General features: G+C 41.9%; 1 long non-coding RNA gene across 1 annotated transcript in view; it reads right to left on the bottom strand.

Annotated features, from left to right (window-relative positions):
* LOC126996231 (uncharacterized) overlaps positions 1 to 6,119 on the bottom strand; it is a 52,122-nt gene that overhangs the window by 29,739 nt on the left and 16,264 nt on the right. The window lies entirely within an intron of this gene.

The following is a 6,119-nucleotide window of genomic DNA, read 5'->3' as shown; positions in this document are numbered from 1 at the left end:
ATCAATGAAAGGTTAGCACAATAATAAGCGACAACCATTTCCTGACTCACCCACAAAGGCCAGGCTCTCTCTCTCTCTCTCTCTCTCTCTCTCTCTCTCTCTCTCTCTCTCTCTCTCTCTCTCTCTCTCTGGCACTGAATAATAGCTTGACAACAACACTCCATCTGCTCACAACACACACACACACACACACACACACACACACACACACACACACACACCATTAAGGAGGAGGAATTCTGGAGGAGCTTTCACCTGCTCGTATATTTTTCTCTCCCTTCCTCCCTCTCTCGCGTTTATCAGGGTCTCGGGCAGGTAAGGGTAACGCGACACCTGGTCTTAATTACGAGCAGGTGATGATGTCAGCGCCCACCCCTTTACACGCAATACCTGGCCACGCCGGGACTCATAATGCAATCAGGGCGGCATTACAAGCACCTGTGAGAGGGTTTGCAGCAACGTGGGTAGGTCCTTTATTAAGTGGCCATGCGATTCCTGAGAGGCACATGCGAGGCTGGTGGTGGTGGGAAAAGGAAGGGAGGTTGATGAAGAAGCTCGAGGAATGGGCAAGTGAATGGTGGTAGTGTTAGCTGCTGGAAGAATGGGTAGAGGGCTTGAAGAACTGGATATGGTAGTAGTAGTAGTAGGAGTAGGAGTAGTAGTAGTATTGGTAGGAGTTAGTGTAGAAGGAGAAGGATGAGGAGGAAATCAAATGAGTGACTAATGAAACTACGTCCTTCTTAACACACAAAAGGAAATATGCCGACGAGGAAATTGAAAAAAAAATAATAATATTCAAGTCAGTATATAATCTTAAGAGAAATAATTATCTTGTACGACATCAAGGAAACGCAGCATTTAAAGGAGAATTCACTTCACTCCATAAACTATCAATACACTTCACCTTAACGAAGTACCCCATAAAAACACCTAAACGGAAAACGAAACACTTAACACATAAAATAATTAAAACGAGCAACATAGCAAATAAAAATCCTATACACAGAAAAAAAGGAAAATAAACAAACTAACACCCCATAAAAAAACATACACGAAGAAAACAAAATTAATACCAAATGAAAACGGAACCATAAATTAACGCAAATATAAAACAACACAAAAACAAACACGAAAAATAACAAAAACGAGAGAGAAAGCGTAAATTCATAGTAAATCAACTTTCCAACCTCCCTTCCTTCCTTCCTTCCTACCTTTCTTCCTATCAACCTTATCATACAAAACCAATAATCAAATTAACACAAAACAAGACCATAAACACAAAACACACATCCTCAAAAATAAATAAAAGGGAGAAAGGGCGTAAATTCAAAGCAAACCAACCTTCTAACCTCCCATCCTTCCTTCCTTCCTACCTTCCTTCCTTCCTATCAACCTTCCCATACAAAACCAATGATCAAATTAACACCAAACAAAACCGTACACGCAAAACACACCACCTCAAAAATAAATAAAAGAGAGAAAACGCGTAAACTCATAGCAAACCAACCTTCTAACCTCCCTTCCTTCCTTCCTTCCTTCCTTCCTTTCTTCCTATCAACCTTCTCATACAAAACAGATGATCAAATTAACACCAAACAAAACCGTACACACAAAACACACACCCTCAAAAAGAAATAAGAGAGAGAAAACGCGTAAACTCAAAGCAAACCAATCTTCCTTTCTTCCTATACCTTCCTTCCATCCTATACCTTCCCAGGGCAGAAGCAATGATCGGGGGATTATTAATTTAATCTCCCGGTTCAGGCCAAGCAAGAGCCGGCGCGTGTAGGGAGCAGCAGCAGGGGCGGAATAAACTAGGTATTACTATTTCTCTCTCAAGCAATTTGCCTTCGTGAAATAAAATACTCTCTCTCGTGCCGGGAAGTAATTTGCCCTAGTCCCGTTTTCTATGAGAGAGAGAGAGAGAGAGAGAGAGAGAGAGAGAGAGAGAGAGAGAGAGAGAGAGAGAGAGAGAGAGAGAGAGAGAGAGAGAGAGAGAGAGAGAGAGAGAGAGAGAGAGAGAGAGAGAGAGAGAGAGAGAGAGAGAGAGAGAGAGAGAGATTTAAAAGGGGGACTTAAATATATATTGTACAGAAAATTGACCTTAAAGTAAAAAAGAACGAAAAATTTAAGAAAATGAGAAAAAAATAATACAAGAGAGAGAGAGAGAGAGAGAGAGAGAGAGAGAGAGAGAGAGAGAGAGAGAGAGAGAGAGAGAGAGAGAGAGAGCAGATTTGAGTCTTATTAGGAAGAAAAATGAATACTTTAAACCGTCTTTCCCTAGCTTTCTTCTCTTCCTCCTTCGCCTAATCCTCCTCCTCCTCCTCCTCCTCCTCCTCCTCCTCTTCTTCCTTTGTCTTATTTCTTCCTATTTCTCTCCCTTCTTAACCTCATCTGCATCACATTACTCTTTCCTCCTCCTCCTCCTCCTCCTCCTTATCTTCTTCCTCCTCCTCCTCCTCCTCCTCCTATTTATCTTGCTTTTCTCCTATTACTTCGTTTTCTTCTTTCTTTCTCACATTTCTTCCTTTTTCCTATCCTTCTAAACCTTCTGGTCCCTATCACTTGCCTCCTCCTCCTCCTCCTCCTCCTCCTCCTCCTCCTCCTCCATTGGGTGAGGAGGTCGCCGCTTCGCCTCCTGAAACTGATCGTCGTGTCAGAATCCATCCCGTCCACCCTTCATCACGAACCCCTTGAGAGAGAGAGAGAGGGAGTGAGGGAGGTAGGGAGAGAGAGAGAGGGAGGGAGAGAGAGAGGGAGAGAGGGAGGGAGGGAGAGAGAGTTCAGGTGGTGATGGATATGGAGGAATATACATTAAGGAGTACGAGGATGAAGATGATTAGTAAAGGTTGAAAATTGTAGAAGGTGAAGGTTAAAATCAAGAGTAGAAGAGAGAAAAAAAAAGCTCTTGTCCATGTGAAATAGATAGAGAGTTACAGAAAGAAATAGTAGAAGGTGAAGGTTAAAATCAAGAGGAGGAGGGAAAGAAAAAAAAGCTCTCATCCATGTGAAATAGGTAGCGTTACAGAAAGATAAGATATTGTAGAACGTGAAGGTTAAAATCAAGAGTAGGAGAAGAGAGAAAAAGCTCTTGTCCACGTGAAATAGATAAAGAGAAATTACAGAAAGAAACGAAGAATCATAATCAGAAGAAGAGAAGAATAAGAATCTCTCGTCCACGTAAAACAGAAAAAGGAATTACAGAAAGAGACGAAAGAATCAAATCAGAACGCTAAGATGATGTTGACTCCTCTTTCTTCTTCTTTTCTCTACCTCTCCCTTTCTCTTTTTCTCTTTTACCCCTCCCTCTTTTATTCTCTCCTCTTTTCACTTTATAAAACGCAGACGCGAGAGACTCCTTCCTTTTTCCCCCTTAACGAAACAGCGAATTCTAATTGACTCTCATAGGCCACAATCGAAATGTATCTGGAAAGACGTTGAACACCACTTCGGAAAGCATAAAGATGATAAAGGGGAAAAGAAAAGGAGGAAACAAGCGACCGTAGTAACAAATACGCTCTCTACATTTCATTCAGCTGACATTTCCCTCCTAATGTTCCAAGTGTCTGTCTGTCTGAACCACTGACGGCATGACGACCCTCGCTGACACCCCGTTACCTAGAGACTTAACTGTGAAGACCTAAGCCGCTCTGTGTGTGTGTGGGAGGGTGTAAGAAGGCAGTTGTATGTGTTTGTGTGTGTTCTGTGTGTGGGAGGGCTTTTGTGTGTGTGTGTGTGTGGGTGGGTGTCCGTGTGTGTGTATTCAGAGAAGCAGATAGTGACAGAAAGACAAACATTCACCATACATTAAATACATACATAATACAGACATACATACAAAAGTAAACAGACTATTAGACAAAATTACTAAGACAATCATACAAACAAACAGAGGGAGAACTTAAGCGATCATTCTGACAGTTAAACAAGGCGAAAGAAAGACAGACAGCAAAACACACACACACACACACACACACACACACACACACACACACACACACACACACACACACACACACAATCAGACCTACGTGATGTTATTCTCCGGGGCTTTGGCAATCACAGTGAAGGTTAAGAGAGAAAGCGAGAGAGAGCACGAGAGATAGATAGATAGATAGAGATAGAGAGGAAGGAAAAATAGCTCCAGGTGTTTACAGGTACAGCATTTCCTCGTAGTAGTACACAACACTTCCACGAGAGGCACAATGGAGCACTAGAATGAATAGTAACTGACTTTTTCAATCCTCCCATATTTTTTTCTCCCTCTTACTCGTAAACCTCTGACGCACGCAACACCACACAACACTACGTAACACTATACCTACGTAAGCCCGAGGGAAGGAAACAATGTACTGTGGAAGGCGTGGGAAGAGTTGGCGTTAGCACCTGATAAAGGGAGCATGTCTGAAGGATGAAAAGACGTACAGTTACCCGTTCAGAAGTTCAGATGAATGGAATGGTCTATAGGAGGAGATTGTGGAGGCGGGGAGTGTCCGGCAAGTGAAGGTGAGGTTGGACATATATAGACAATCAAAGGAAAACATTCAGGCTATCGAATTCCACGTATTCTCCACTTAAAGACTCTAAAGTTCCTGAGATAACACCAAACAGAAACAGCTTAAGCAGGTCTTCAATCAGTCAGTTATCTACTTATATGTCTCCTCCTCCTCCTCCTCCTCCTCCTCCTCCTCCTCCTCCTCCTTCTCCTTCTCCTTCTCCTTCTCCTTCTCCTTCTCCTCCTCCTCCTCCTCCTGTTCCTCTTCCTGTCCTGCCACACGTAGATTACTAGTAGTAGCGGTAGTAAACAGACACCCTCGCCATAGACCGATAGGTCTTCTGGTGTCTGTTCTTCCTATGTATTTCTATGTATTCCTCCTCCTCCTCCTCCTCCTCCTCCTCCTCCTCCTCCTCCTCCTCCTCCTCCTCCTCCTCCTCTTCCTCCTCCTGTTCCTCTTCCTGTCTTGCCACACGTAGATTACTAGTAGTAGCGGTAGTAAACAGACACCCTCGCCATTGACCGATAGGTCTTCTGGTGTCTGTTCTTCGTATGTATTTGTATGTATTCCTCCTCCTCCTCTTCCTCCAGTCCTCCGCCTCCTCTTCCCCCTTCTCCTCCTGTTCTTTCCAAAGCCGTAAAGAAATAATTGGAGGGAATATAACGAGAACTCGACTCTTGACACATTTCCATAAAATAAATATGAGAGAGGAAATCAGATTCACTCATCCCTCCTTCCACCCGTGACCTGCAACACACAACACTGCCGCTAACAACACTTACACACGATATACGAATACCAGGAAAAAGAAAAGGAACAATGGCAAGTAGAAAAATATGGAGAAATTGACATACGTGAATGAAAATAGGTACAGAACGACAGTGCGTATAAAAAGATGAAGTTAGACGATGAACTAATGAAAAAATGAGGATAAATATCACAGTAACTTGGCAACAAAAAAGGAAAAAGTATAGAAATAAATAATGTTAGACAAAGAGGATTAGTAAGGGCAAAAATATAAAGACATTTACCAAAAAAATGGACAATAATGAGCAATAATAGGAAAATAATGATATAAAAAACAGAAAATAAAGAAAACACCAAAATACGGACAGAAAAATAAAGAAAAAAAACTGACAGCTAACATAAACAGATAAAACGTGATACAAAAACAAAAACAAGAAAAGAAAACGAAACTCAGAGCCACAAGAAAACAAACTCAAGAACACACACGCTTTCGAACACACAAAAGAAAGCGCAAGAAAAACAATACTTCACCGCCAAGCACCGTGATGCATCTCTCCGGGAAATATATCGGAGTTTTAGAATGTGTCGGTGACCCTAGAGGAAAACGTAGCGAGCCTTGACAACAATATAGTGAGCCTCAAGGAAATATATATAGTGAGCTGCAGGTAGAATAGTGAGACAAAGGAATAAAGGGAGAATCAAGGGAAATACAGTGAGCCTCTAGGAAAATATTGTGAAGCTCAAGGAAAATATAGTGAGCCTCAATGAAAATATAACGATTCTTAAGAAAAATCTATCGTATCAAGGAAAATATAGTAAACCTCAGGAAAGATGAACCGCCAGAGAAAATATTGTGAAGTTGAAAGAAAATACAGT

Source organism: Eriocheir sinensis, chromosome 9 (genome assembly GCF_024679095.1).
Source record: "Eriocheir sinensis breed Jianghai 21 chromosome 9, ASM2467909v1, whole genome shotgun sequence".
NCBI lineage: Eukaryota > Metazoa > Arthropoda > Malacostraca > Decapoda > Varunidae > Eriocheir > Eriocheir sinensis.
The sequence above is the reverse complement of the archived record's forward strand: the minus strand, read 5'-3'. Positions and strand labels throughout refer to the sequence as shown.